The 14,988-nt window shown below is 41.9% G+C and overlaps 1 long non-coding RNA gene across 11 annotated transcripts in view; it reads left to right on the top strand.

Annotated features, from left to right (window-relative positions):
• Nucleotides 1-1,206: 1,206 nt before the first annotated feature.
• LOC125698763 (uncharacterized) overlaps nucleotides 1,207-14,988 on the top strand; it is a 79,723-nt gene continuing 65,941 nt past the window's right edge. For 8 of the 11 annotated variants that reach the window (XR_007379307.1, XR_007379315.1, XR_007379313.1 and 5 more), the window contains exon 1: nucleotides 12,734-12,875. This is a non-coding gene — a long non-coding RNA (uncharacterized LOC125698763). Of the gene's footprint in view, nucleotides 1,481-3,136; nucleotides 3,297-12,733; nucleotides 12,876-14,988 lie in introns of those variants that run through there. The other 3 variants (XR_007379310.1, XR_007379309.1, XR_007379312.1) reach the window with 2 other exon arrangements.

The raw sequence follows: 14,988 nt of genomic DNA, 5'->3' as shown, positions 1-14,988 counted from the left end.
ATTTGCATAACATTATGTCAAAAGCCCATTGAGGATATATTACATGGAAATTTTGTAAAAATGGGTTCAATCTCAGGTTGTGAAGAGGAGCTGGGCTTGGAGCAAGGCTTTACAAAGCTACCAAAGGCCAGACAACACCCAGAGGTTCTGCTTGCTCCCAGAATACAATGGGAAGGCACCGAAGAGTTAATAGATCTATCAGTACAGGACATGGAACAGATGCAAGATGTGTTCTTCAGTGCAAGAAGAGTGGTTGCAGATAAGCAACTGTGATTCATAAGCTCATGGAAGGGGCAGGGCTGGTGCTAAGTGCCCAGAATGGCAGAGCCACATATGATACAGCAGCTGTAAACACAAACATCACGGAGCATGCCTTGTTATCCTCAACTCCCACCTCTCAGCATGGATAGAAATTTATATTTGGGAAAGTTTTTCACCTTTGAATAGTGAGCAATAAACATTTTCTTGGAATTCTGCCTTTCAGCAGATGAACAATAACTTTAACTTTTTTAACAGCCTTCATCACGCTGAGAACATTGATAGTAACAGCTATATTTTTTTTATAGCAGGTTGTAAGGGAAATGAATGTTACTCGCTGTGTCAAATGAAGGTCACCCTGACCACTGCTTCTTCCAAGAAAACTTTAGTGAAACTGCTGCTGTAGCTCAACTTTGGGTAGCATTATTAATGAGCAAAGGGAAAAATAGCCTTAAAAATCCAGTGTACAAAAATATCTGCAAAGTCCAAATAAAAATCAATAGCACAGCATGAAAAATGGCATAGGAAGTAAAATAGCTCGTCTGCTGGCTCATTTAGAAATACTTTGCCCTGACCTGAAGCTTCAGCTAAGGGAAATACAGGTTTTGTATTCATTGTTCTAATGAGCTGCAGACTCACTAAAGAACACCCAGCTCCCTACTTTTGCTTTTTGTTTTCTCTCCTTCCTGCCTGGTTTAACCTGAGCTGCTCCAGAGGCCAATGGCAAGTGTGATATTTGTGGTCAGAAAGCATTTTACTGCTATAAGCATGGTGCAAGCACCTTCTAAAGCAGCTCCAGCAAGTGAAGCTCAGCTGGTGTGGATGGTCACATTAACACTCATGAAAGATTTTAGGTTAGTTTCCCTTCCCCTTCTACATGCAAACTTACAAGCCAGAACTTTGTGGTTTGTGCCTTAGTTTGTTATGAAAGCATACACATATGCAGCCTGACGTTCAGAACTGGGTTTTCCAGCTGAAGATAAGCTTTCTGCATTGATTTCTCTTTCAATCCGACCAGCTGGACACAATGCTGATAAAACATCCTTGGCTACAGGAGGTTCTCATGAGTGCCCAATGGCCACAGGTGCTCTCCAGCCTGCTAAGGAGGTTTTAAATAGGAGAAACAAATACAACTAAATTATATGTGTGCCCCCAGTAGGAGGAAGCTGACCTGTGGAGGAGGAGGAGTGTCCAGTATCGTGAGCACCATCTCAACACAGTGGTGAGTGAAGCCTGCTGGCTGTGCTAGACCAGGTTGAACTGTGTGAAGGCTGGGTCAGGATTAAATCAGGAGAGTTTGTGGCTGCTGTTTTGAGTTTGCATTCCAAAAACTTTGCTTTCTTTTGTGTTATAGAGTATGACTTTGCCCATTCTGTTGCTATCATTTTTGTTATAGACTGTTGAATTGTAGCTAACAGGGGGAAGTAGGGGAAGAAGCAATGCAGTGGGTGTGCAAGGGTAGGAATTATCCTTAAATATGTTGGGGTGGAACAGCAATAATTGCAAGAGGATAGCAATTGTCTCTTTATCTGGAGGTTTTCCCCACCCAGAACTGGTCTTGAGAATCTTCCTGCTTTTTCCAAAAACAAAGAACTTCTCATATCTAAAGCACTTCAGAGTAATTTCATCTCCTGTTTAACTCCTGGCTAATAATTTCATCTTTCATTTCCTCCTATTGTTCCCTCTGGCATGCATCCCATCTATTATAAGCCCCAGATATCATAAAATAATTTTTTCAGATATAGTGAGAGGGAAATAAGAGTCAGATGGTTTGAAGTAAGATTTTTATAGCAGCACAAGTTCTGGAAGCATTGTACAGAAACTTGTATTAAAGAAATAGCTCCATGGGAGGAAACAGGAGTGAGGAGACAAAGCAGCCCTAGCTTTCTGTAAGAGCTGTGTTACTGCCAAGGCAAGAGTAATTGCTTCTGTTTAGGAATCCAGTGCAAAATGGTGCTTTGCAGGCACTAAGGAGGGAGATGAGATTTTCACAGGCACAAAGTAGCCACTGTATTATTGCCTGTGGCAGCTGGGCATTTCTGAAAATCTCCATCTAACTCCTGTATTGAGAAACTTGGCTGTGAGTCAATGTGTTTGAAACATTAATGTCTGTAAATAGGATTCTTGCCTCTTTGACTGCATGCAGAATGGCAGCAACTGCAGATCCATGGTGGCTGGACATGAGTGTGTATTTTTCAAATAGGGCTGGGCTCTGGTGCACCATATATCAAGGTGTTCTCCTGCTTCCAAATCTTCTCCCATTTCTACAAGAAATGCATCTCTGAGTGCTTATGTTTCTTACATCTTATGATGATGGATCAGAATCCCCAAAACACCAGCTCAGTCTGGAATTAGCAAGCTCATCTTAGAGAGCTGTGTGCAGCTCTGCTAATGAACCTCTCTGGATGTGTTTCTTTTCCTTTCTATCCACATCAGTGTTAGCCTACCAGGATGAATGTGTTGGTCATTTAGACAGGAGGAGATGATGGGACTTCCTGGAGTATGCATCAAACTGGTCCCACTGGCACAGCTTCAGAGAAAGTGGGTGGAGGAGCAAATACTGGGTTTTATTTGCATTGAGTTCCTCATTCTGTTCAGAAACTAAACGTTTAGCATGCAGGAGATAGGATATTGAATCAACAGATGGTCGCAAGAGTGCTAAACTGTAAGAAATATTCTACATGTTAGAATTAACTTTGGGTCAGAGAGGATAGTGTTTCAATCCCAGTCACTGTTGGTTTCCTTTCCTTGCTCTGAAATGTACAGGATGCCTTGTGACCTGTTATGCAAGTCGTTGGCTATAGTCTGATGCACAGAACTTAATGTTAATTAGAGCATATCATACCAAGTTCACTTCCCCCATCTCAGGGCCCTGAGCCAGAAGGAGGGCTGACACTTTGCAGTCATCTCCTGCCATGTGGGTTTGAACACTCTAAGAGCAGCTCTGACAGTCCCAGGGAGCCTGACGTTGTTCATGAGGATATATTTTACAGATCACCTTGTTTCCTGTGCCAAATCAGCACTGACAGGAACCAAAGGTTTGTGTTTTCTGAGGATCTTTGTTTTAATGTATAGACTGTGGGGGGGGGGGGGGGGGGGGGGAGGGAGGGGTCAGAGAGGAAAAAACCCCTTTTAGAAAAGGGATTAAAACCAACAAGTATAGGGAGGCTGCTCTATCAAAGCAGCCAGCTGTCCAATTTCATTTGAATGTGGGATACCAACAGTAGAGGTGATGGTGTCCAAAATAACCAGTCCTCAAAACACTGCTCATTGAATTCAGGTCTGCTGTAATTATGTCAAACTGTGCATTTTCATACAAAATTACTGAGGGGATAAATGTTCATTTCTCTTTGAAGAATTATAGTCTTGATAGCATCTCTCTGGTTATACTTGCTTTAGACCAACAGTATGATTCTCTTTGAGGGATACAAGAAGTCTTCTTGTGGCAACGTGATGGCTTGCACAGTGATAGGTCCCAGCTGAAGACCTGTATCTCCAGTAGCTTTCTAGGACCTGTGCTAACCATTCTGTTAAGGTGTAATCCTGCATCTCCCAGCACTTCTGGTGACTTCAGTGTGTTTAAGAACACGGTGTGGGGAGGTAGGTCTGGCCCTACAAGTGTTAGACTTAAAACCTCACTGTTCTGGATTAATTGCCATTTGCCTATAACTGTGTTTCGGATTTAATGAACAGTTATGATGATAACCAGGTTCTCACTCTTTGTGGAACAGCAGCACTTCATAAATACTGGATTGTGCTCTTTGTACATCTGTGCTGGTTTCCTACAAATCTGGAAATGAAATTATGTGGCTGCTGTCTTAGAACTGTAGCTATTGAATAGCTATTGCCAACAGATTCATCTAAAATACATAAATAAGGAAAGGAATTCCATATGGCCTGGGGAAAAAAATAAATAAATAGCTCATGAATGCGGCACGGTGTTTCTTGAAGACAATGAAGGAGTGTGTTTATTGTTCTTTTCTTGGAATATGAAATATTGCAATATTGCAGTAAAAACCCTATTGTCTTTAGTTTCAAAGGGGATCCCTGACCTATCAGGGACCTATCTTCTACCAGCAGCTCTGTTGTGTGCTGATGACTGAAGCCCGTGAATCTTTGATGTGAGCCTATTATGAAAGACACCTCTGAAAGGAGAAAATGGATATGATCTCTGTATTGGGGCTACAAGAAGTCAGTTTCTAAACAGGGTCAGTATCTTGGTACTGTATGTCTAATGGTGATAGTATCCCAGAGCACTGTGTCACTGCACTTACCAAATCTACTTCTTTGGGCTGTGAGCTTTTATTTTTCCCTTCATTTCTTTGGAAGGATGGCTGAAAATGGGAAAATAGATGGCAAATAGACGTTATTGGAGCATGGGTGAAATGTAAAAGCTCGAGCTTGTTGTCAAGATGTAATGGGTAGTCATGGTTTCTTAGAGATGAAAGACATGGAGAAAGTAATATAGAGGTTCTTCAGTAATCTTTTCTAGAGCTTTTCTTCTCCAGCTGTGAGACTACATGATCTTACATAAGCCCAAAAGTATGTTGATGCAGCTCATGAATAAGATACGGCGTTTGGGACCAGCTCCTATCATGTAACCTGGTGTAACCTAGTAGCAGTGATGTAACTTGGCTGTAGGATTTGTGTTGGCTTGATGTGGTGAGTTTGTTTGAACTGTGAAACTCTAGAAATGACAAGAGCTCAATGTTTCCTGAAAGCATTGGGATGCAGGGAGATTAAAGGAGGTCAAAATAACAGAAAGCCTTTCAGAGAAGAAGGTAGAAAAGGAGTCTATTAGAGGGTAATAATATGAAGGAAAAGGAAAGACGAAGCTTTCAGCATGGGATGATCTGTGCTGAAGACTTTGTTTTTTAAATTTTTTGCTTTGTTTTTAATTGCCCAGTGGAAAGTATTCAGGAGAGCTGTGAAAAACTAGCTGAACACTTTTATAAAGAAGGACAATTGGCTGTTTTACTGCAACTTGAGGAAGGGAGGTCTGCCAATGTGAAATTCCTGGAAATGGAGCAGACCAAAGGGAAAAGCCTTATGGTGAAAGAGACAGGAGTCGGTGGGCTGATCCAAGCTGGGTCCCTGAGGATCCTTGAGGGCAATGGAAGGCATGGAGGTGCTGGTCTAGGGCAGCACTGAAGCTGCTGTGTGGCTTTTAATCATCATGGGAATGAGTTTGCTGGATGTGCAGACCCAGAAAGATGACCAGAAGTCACTGTGCTTTTCCTCTTGCCATTTCCCTTCCCTCTGCACAGGGATAATATGTTATAATGGAGAACTCGCCAAAAGCAGCAAGGATTTAAAAACTCCATCAAACTTCAAATAGATTAAACATTAAATTATTCTGACACATTATATTAAACAGTCAATTATTTATTAGTGGCACCAGAGAGCACACAAATTTTCTAGATCAGAACAAATGCTGAGATGTAGTCCAGGCTATTTTTAATAGTAATACTTTGGACATGGTGTGCTCGATGTGACGTGTCTCATCACTACATGCATCACTTAAAGCCTTTATAAACAGCCACACTCTCCCAGAAACCAGACGTTAGGCAAGCACTTGGGCAGCAGCACAGAGCAGTGACGTAGCAGTGTGATAAACATTTGCAGAGATCCAAGTAGGGTCTTCAGATGGCTAAATGTTTGCGAAAACATGACGTGGGAAGGAGGGCTTGTTATGGGACTTGGAAGGCTGTATTGACTCTGTCAGTAATGTTTAAGAAGCAAATTCTCTTGAGCTTCCAAATTCCCAGTCCTCCCAGGTTTGGTGCCAATCAAAACAAGAACAAGTTGCTGAAGTGCTCTTTCAGCAAAGGGTAATGTATTTCTTCTGCTCCTTGCAATAATGTACCAATAGCAGAAGAAACTGCTGCAAATATCAGGAGACAGTTGTACAAGGCAGGATGCCACTTACTTACCTGCCTGAGTCAGCTGCATGGAAACAAGTTGAACGGTAAAGTGCACTGCCTTCCTCTCCTGCAATACCACTACATGCAAACTGTGCATTCAAGGGCAAGTAATGCTATTGTCAGTGCTATAGTGGGAGCTATTTTGAATTTACATAGTGGTCTAATGTAAGCTGCCCTAGTTTTCTAGTACTGCACCTCAACGTGACATAGGGACAGAGCAGAACCCACTTCCTCAGAGGCACAGCTGCTGATACCTGGGGGAGAAGAGGAGTTGGCAGATCCTGTAGGAAAGCAGCACATCAAGAGAAGAGAGTACATTCATGCACAGGTGGGAGTTGACCACCTTGAGTTCCCAGTGTTGTGCTGCTGGCTGCAAACCTTTCATAGCTGGGATGGACAGTTTTTGCTGTTCTGAATACAGCAGTGTAGTGGGCTTTTATTTCTAATTGAAGCAGAGAGGCACACTGAAATACAAGTCGTGCCAGAAAACAGACAGTCTAGCTGACCTCCAAAGTAATATCGTTTAACAGCATCAACAAATGGACTGACAAACTGCTGGAAAAATACACATAAAATATGGAGCAGAAATTGCGTGATTTAAGCCCATAAGGGCAATGTAGAATTGATGTTCAGAATCTGTTCCCAAGTGCTTTTGTCATCATCTGTTACAAGTGCAGTACACTAGCCCAACTGATGCAATTCCCATGGATGTCTTGGCAGTACTTGAGTTACATCCCGTCCCAAGGGAGCTGACCTTTTCATCACTGTGAAAGGAAAAAAGTCCCTCTTGGATTTCAATGACCCTGTTCCAGTTTGACCATGTACTTTCTGATGGCTTGCTGAGGTCATTTGTGTTGACTTACCCTATTCCTGTGCAAAATGATTTGGCAAACCAGTTTGGAAGGAGCCTATGACTCCGCACTCACTGTGCAGTGTCATGCTGTGGAGTTGTGCCTCTTGTCTCAGTGTTTCTCATGATGCTTTGACTTCTTCCCATAGGCTGGAGCTAAGTGAGAAGTCGTCAAAATAGATCAGAGAATCATAGAATCATAAGGTTGCAAAGGACCTACAAGATTAAGAGAAGGAAGTACTGCCTCTTGCCATGAAAAGCCATCCTAGGCATCCTGGCTGGGATCAAGAAAGTCATGTTAAATTGTAAATAAATGGAGGCAGTACTCACAGCGATCCTTTCCTACCAACAGAATGAAAGTAAGAGAGTGTGTGTTTTTGAGGTGTGCATCAGCGGTAAGGGATTGGTGGGTGAAAGCAGTATGTTGTTGGCCTGTCCAATGTCAAAATCAAAACTACTGAAAGAGAAAGGGAACAAATCCATGAAATACAGAAACAAAAATGAGGGGAAAATAAGTTATGGAAAGGAGAAAGAAAACAGAGCTCAGGGAAAAAGTTGGAAGAATAGCGAAGAGCATGAATGAACAAGAAACAGAAACTGAAGAGTGACATTTTGCTGTTGGAAGCTTAGTTCAAAATTAAAAGTAAGATGTCTAAAAATGAAGGTAATCAGTGAAGCTGGAAACAGCTGAAAGAAAAATTCCAAAAGGGCTCTTAAGCTTGCCTGTACTGTCATCAGCATCTCCTTCTCTCCATCTCATTCCTGCAGCATTGTATTGCTCACTCGGTTGCTGGAGCACTGATTTAAATGGATATCGAGGAGGGGGGAAGAGAAAAAGAGGTGAGCTTTAGCTCTGCTGCATGTTAGCACAGAAGGCAACACTTCTTCATGTTTGTTGTTTTTCTAGCTGGAAAAGTTGCCTATAACTTTGTTGCCTCTAAGTTGCCTATAACTTTAAATGGAGAAGCAATTGTAGTGGTACAGCTGAAACTTCTCATTCACTGCTCCCCAAGTGGAGCACTACAGAATGTCACAGTGGCATGATTCAATCTCTATTTTGAATGACTTTAACATAAGTAATGTGGAGAATCTCTACAAAAGTCAAAGTGGGAACACTGTGCACCAGTCACAGCTTTGTTTTGATGCACAGAAATAACAGCTTGCTCTCAGAACTCTGCTGCTGCTGTTACTGCCCTCAGAGCTTGAAAAAGGATGTTTCTCCTCAGCTGACATCTGCTGCTTTTTGATAAATCACATCAGCTCCTTCAGCACAGAAACCACTGGGGGGAAAATAAGAATCAAAAATGGAGAACAAAATGGCTTGGAGCACCCTGAGATGTTAGCTGGGTGTTTGCTAGCCCTCTCGCTCAGTAGTCTGAATTCCAGTCCAGAGACCGAATTTTAGGAGCCAATTCAAATATTTGCACCTCTTAACGCTCCTTTTTAATAGATAAATAAATAAGCCTTTGTTATGGTGCTATGGAAAATCTGACAGCGTTTCACAGGGATCCAGCTGAACAAGCAGTCCTAAGGGCTGAGATCACTACAGGGACTGTAAGGAGGCCTGGCTGTGCCAGCACAAAGGGATGCTGCAGCCTGTGCTCCCCAGCTGAGCTTCTGGGGCAGTTGGGTTGTTACATCCCTGGTAGGGTACAGTCACCCTGACAATAAATCTAGCCATATGCTGTGATAAATGCAGGTGTGCAGATCCCCTTTCCTTGATGCCTAAGTAAAATCTGTTTTTAGTGAGCAATGTTTTCATAAAGACAATGCAGACTCATTTGTCCTGCCACTGGAATAACTGCTTAGCTGCTGCACCTTCGACACAACAGAGGAATTGTACTGGAGGAGGAAGATGAGCCTGAAGGGAGATGGATGTCAGCAAAAACTTGATCTGGTTGAAACCCAGAACACTCAAATTCAGCACATCCTGTGTTTGCCTATCTTCCCCTTTTTGATACTGATCTTCAGATCTGCATTCCTCATTGATTTCATATTATTGAAAATAACAGCTTTAGCATGGCAAATCTACCAGTGATGTGCTAGGATTCTTTAAAATGAATGGTTGTTTTCTTAGATACTCTGAAAAGACCATAAAGTAAACCAGACTTTCTCCGTATATTAAGCTCAGCTGCTGCCTCCCTTTTTCTGATCTAATCTGCAATAGATGGTTGTCATATCCTGAATGCTTCTCCACCTGGATCTGTCTGTGGTTTCTGTAATAAGTCAGACATTCCTACTGAGAAACACAATACGCACGTAAATCTGGCATGCTGTTCGTTAGAGAAGGCTAAATCCTCTATCATCCATCCCATGACAAAGTCTGAGTGGTTGCAGTGATGTACCACCACAGATTACATCTCCAGAATTTAATCGCCACAAACTTTTCACTTTCTGGAATAAACAGTGCAGCTGAAACATGAAAATATTTCTGCAGACGCTGCAGTGAGAGAACAACGCTGTGTTATCGATTCAGCTGAAATGCTTCTTGCAGAGCAAGCATCAAAGTAAGGCTGTTTTATCAGTTTACATATTTTAAACAGAGAGTTTATTTCTTGCGTAATCCTCCTTGAGGCATTCTGGTGGCTGAGCAGAACCATTGCCAGAAGCATCTGCTTCCTGATCTGCAAATGTAATTTCTGCTCCTCTCCTTCCATTTTTCTGGGCCGACTTCTGGAGTTTTTCCTGTGCTGTTGCTGAATCTGATATTGGTGTTTTTAATGAAGAAAACATGGGTTTGGATCTTTTTTAAGGGATTCCTGAATTTAGACAGAAACTGATAGTTTTGCTGCTCTGAGATCAGTCTCCTTGTGAAACTTTGCTGGAACAACCTTCTTCCTGTGCAGAGTAATCGTAACAGGGTGAAAACTACAGCATCCTGTTTGGCTTCAGGTCTGCTGCACTGCTATCCAGCTGTCTGTTCACTAGTCCCTATATGTATTGAGCTGCTTTGACAGAAGTGATCAGCTCAAGCATTTGGGACCTGCTGGTCTCCACAGTCAGACCTGATGGCAGGCAGAGAGCTTTAATGCAGGGCTCTTCCAGCATGACATCCTCGCGGATCTCTCCAAGGCCGGGTTGGATGGGGTTCCAGGCAGCCTGATCAGTGCCTGATATAGTGGTTGGCAACCCTGCCTGCACCAGGGGGATTGGAATTGGATGGTCTTTGTGGTCACTTCCAAACCAAGCCATTCTATGATTTTTCTCTCCTCCGGTTTCTGCCATGTTCTTGATTATTATCTTAGATGATTTATGCCAAGAATCAATTGTGGGGACCTTGAAAAGAAGTCTAGTAACTAGGCTTTTTGCACAGATGCTAGGTCAGGATCTTTCTCCATCAGCTTCGTGGAAGATGTAACAACGATGAAGCTGATTTAAGGTGTAGGTAAGGTGGGCTTGTTGCTCTCAAGGGTTAAACACCTACCTCAGGTGGGAACTCTTCTGCAGTTCCTACCTGAGAAAATGGTTTTGAAATGAAAGCCCTTCTATTGTGTAAATGCTCACAGGTACTGTCCTAAATATTTGGATATTTCTGTCTTTGCACTAGGATATTTTGGAAATAATGATGCCCAAGCTGAGAAACAATGCAATGTCTGCAGCTAACTTCACTTCTTACCCTGTGTTGAAGACCTCAGGGTCTGGTTGAGGCGGAACAGACCATTCTGGCTCTGCCAATGCCCTCAAGCAGGTTAGGAGCATTCCCAGTCCCCCTCCATTGAGGATTGTTCTTACCTCTTGTTCTTTTCATTTCTACTACCACCTAAATTGTCTTTTCTTTCATCCAACTTAAAGTCTCTAATATCTATTTGTGTTCTGTGTGGCAGTTCAGAGGAGAGAGAACTAGTGCAGCAATATATACATATATATATTTTTTGCACACTTTGTTCCAAGCAAAGGAAGTAGCAAAATGGCTGATAATTAACTATTTCATTCATAGCTTACGACAGAAATGACTGCCTCTTGTCAAGGCATGGTCTTTGAGGAGAAGAGCTGAGGGATTGAGAAATGCTATGAGTTGTCGTTCTGACTCTTTCTTTTACCATTGCTGTTCCTTTGCCTTGAAGATCTATCTTCAGTTATTATCCAAGAAAGGAACTGGTAGGTTTTCTCAAGGCTCTCCTCACTGCTTGAGTATTTAACAACATATCCCTGGTGCAATTACTCTGTTGTGGGCTCTACTGACCAGATGTCAAAGGTTATTTTGAGCTGTTGTAAATGGTTGACATTTCATCTCCTGCCTTGTTACTGAGGTGTTGTGAGAAATATATACATTTTTTTTAACTTCTCAAGATGCAGAAAGGTATGTTACACCATGAAAGAAAACAACCCAAGACTGAAACATGACTCTTGGAAATAAAGAGTCAGACTATTTTTATGGGTATAACTTAAATCAAACTAAGTTATGGGAGAGTGAGACATACTGTCTCACTCATCTTGGTTTTTTTTTTTTGTTTTTTTTTTTTTTTTTTTTTTTGTAATAAACACAAAGTCGAAGATTCATTTTCTCAAAGAGCTTCCTATTTTGTGTACATAACAGACCTGTGGAAAAACAAATTATCTAGGCGTTGGGCTTTGTTTCTGTTTTTCCATCTTTGGTCCCCCTCTATCTCTGAAACACCAGGAGATATGCTATGGGAGAGGATGCATCACATATGTCTGGTTATAGTCATTCCTGGGACTTTAAATAATATTAAGTGACATGGGCTACTTGACAGAAGGGTACACTGTTGGTTTGCTCTCCTCTCTGCCTGGATTGTGGCTTCCTTTTGAGACTTAAAGTGAGGCTGGACAGAACACTATTTATTTCCTATTGACATTTGTCTGTTGGGAGAGGTGTCGGGTACATCCAGGACAAAGTAATTCAGGACACAGGTTTTGGTAGTTTCCTTGGCTTCTTGGTAGGGCCTGGGTTAAACTAAGAGACAAATGCATCTCACTGTTACTTTCCCACACATCAGCTCCCCTTTGCATTTCTGGCTCTGGTTTTAGATGCAGTAGGAGCTGCTCTTCTTCAAGGTAGGGCAGCTATTCAGAATAACGTTCTTTCAGCTAGAATAAACAAGATCACGGTCTTCTAAACAGGCTGAGGTTCTTCCAATCTGAAAGATCAGGTGCAGTAGTTGTACCCATCACACCAGGTGACAAATGGCAGTGAAACTGTAATGGCTACTTCTATATGTGCCACGTTAACTTGGCAAACGCAGTTTATATTACTCCACCCGGGGCTGTGCTTAGCAGGATATGACCTAGGAGTTCAATGTTTATACACAATAGTGTATTGGTATATTTGTTCTGATCTTTTTTCATTTAAGTGTGAACTTTAAAATGCTTTACTTCTAAAACTAAAAATATCTGTCTCTCTTTGTTGTTGATGTTGAGGAAGTTCCTATGTTTTAAATCTCAAATAAGTTTTGGCCCCGTTGAGAGGTCTGAAGCCAGGGTCTGAGCTAGTCACCTTCTCTGCAAAGTATTGCAATAGCAGTAGATGCAGAGCAGCCAGCAACTGGGGAGTAGGAAATCTGCTGTCACTCTGACGGGTGCTGGGAAACTCTGGGTCCTCCTACAAGCTCCTACTGGGTCCCTTGAAGTTGGTTTACACTTCTAGACATATCTAGCTGTGTTGCAAGAAGGAAATGGCTTTTTACCCTTAACAATTTGGGTAGATAAGGATCACTTGCCAGAGAACCTGCCTTTCTGAATAGTGATGTAAAGTCAGCAGGGCTGGTGACAAGGGCTCGCCTTTCCTAGGCAGGATTCATCCCAGGAGAGAGTGGTGCACAGCAGTCAACAGCTCTGGCAGTGCTGCAGCTGAATAAGCATGAGCCTGGGGTGCTTCCTAACCTGTGAGTACTACAGAGATTTTTTGCCACTTCTAGCAGTGACTTTTTGGGTGGAATCATTAGACAGATACAAATAATTTAATATTAAAATTACAGCAGTGTGTGTGCATGTTTTACTCATCTTGAGAAAATAATAGCACCCTTTACTACTGCGCAGGGAGTTGGAGCACTCCTAACTGTGCCATGCGTGTATTCTTAAAAGAATTAAATTGCAGGACTGCACTGTTCTGCAGAGATGTGTCTGCCCAGAAGACGAATCAGGATGTAATGTTAAATATGTTGTAGATCTTACATATGCTATTTTTGTGCCTCTGTAGCAATGAGCCTGTTTAGCTATGGGTAGCTTTATGCATAAGTCTCAGCACTCGTGCCAAAAGATCCACACAACTTGCAGTTGCTGGTTTGTGCTGATATCAATTTGAACAGGATTTATCCATGCAAGAAGAAAACATGTGCATCTTTAATCAAGTTCCACATTTTTTCCCTTTTTTCTTATGCTGCTGTTCAGCTGTAGTGATTTCAGCAAAAACGTATGACTTACCAACACCAGGCTTCAGCTTCTCTGTGTGTAATGAATTAATGTGGGTTTGCAGGCGGCTTCAACAAAGCAGAGCTTGCCACTACTCACAGCAGAATTTCTGTCACCGGGAGAAGTTGTTATATTCACACAGGGAAAGACATTAGCTTAAAGGTTGGTGTTTTTGTTTGTTTGCAAGTCGAGGGTGGAAATTTTCAAAGCAGCGCAACGGACCGAATTAACTGTCTCCCATTACTGGAATGTGAATGTGAAGTTGCTGAAAGCAGCTGAAGCACTGAGAGAGTTGGGAAATCTGCAGTCCATTGGCTGCACTAACGCTGAGAAACATCTGCACCGCCGGTCCTCTCTGTCCTGCTGGCTGCTCTTAATAATTTAGAGCAGAGCTAACATTAGGAACCCTTGTTTTTTTTGAGTGCATTGTTTTTTCTTTCTCTTAAATGAGCATTTTGCCAGTGATTTGTACAGACATGTTAATGGTTCAGAGTGAAGTTTAGAATGCAAGAGATCCTTCTGGTGATTTTTCAGATGCTAGTGATGCTTTGTGGAGATTACAAAATAGTCTTGCTATTTCATCAGTCAGTCAGTGTAAAATGCTCCTTGTGATTACATCGAATGCAGATGAAAAGTTTTCTCAAGCAGTCCAGGATATTAACAAGTGCAATGTATTTGTGCATTAAACATAAAGTACTGAGAAGTGCAATGTAGTGCTAAAGTCAGCTGGCATGCTTGATGGCTACAGTGGAGAACAAGCTGGGGATAGGTCTGCACATAGGGACTTTGAGATATTTTTTCCCCAAGAAAAGATCAATCATGTAGAAAACTATCTTTTTGTTTCTGATTATAACAACTTGTATTATATACTTACAGACTTTGTGCACTGGAAACTGAAATCGTTTGTCATAGACTGAAACACGTGCAATGAATAACAAATGCATGCATCTCAAAGTAACATGATGTTCTGTAATTTATGAAATGTTTCTAATAAATCACATAGGCTGCATATCATCCATTAGAGGGCAGGATCCTCAGAGTTTTTAATCCAGAATTAGGTACTTATTTTCTTTTTGCTTCAAATAAGCCATTTTCCATAGAGTTATTTTCTCTGTTTCACTTTTTTACCTGACCATAGTGCTGTAAGGCCACTCAGGGATAATATGTGCACTTAATTAGGGAAGAAAGGTTTTGTAGAAGATGGGTGCTAGGTGAAGCTGTTTGTACGCTGTATATCAGAGCCTGGTGATGCCAACAATGCAATGCTTTGAGTGTATCTCCTAAATCACTTACTGGTTTGGAAGTGTGCTAAATCTGTTAGGAGAATGTTAGAAGCCATTGCATCCCTCAGATTATATCGTCAGTCAAGCAGTGGTCTGTGTTATGAAGACAAAAGTGGCAGAGATGTTGTGTAACTGCTTTTGGTAACTGAAAACTGGAGGCAGAGTTACTGACTGGGATGTCCCTGTGAGGTGTCAATGAGAAAAAACATGGCATGTTTCATACAGAAACTATGGTGTGAAATAACCATGGAAACGGTACCATCTGAGCCTGCCAGGTGGTGAGAACAGGCTTTCTTCCCCCTAT

The sequence above is a fragment of the Lagopus muta genome, chromosome 11, assembly GCF_023343835.1.
Source record: "Lagopus muta isolate bLagMut1 chromosome 11, bLagMut1 primary, whole genome shotgun sequence".
Taxonomy (NCBI): domain Eukaryota; kingdom Metazoa; phylum Chordata; class Aves; order Galliformes; family Phasianidae; genus Lagopus; species Lagopus muta.
Note: the sequence above shows the minus strand (reverse complement) of the source record. Positions and strands in the feature narration are given on the sequence as shown.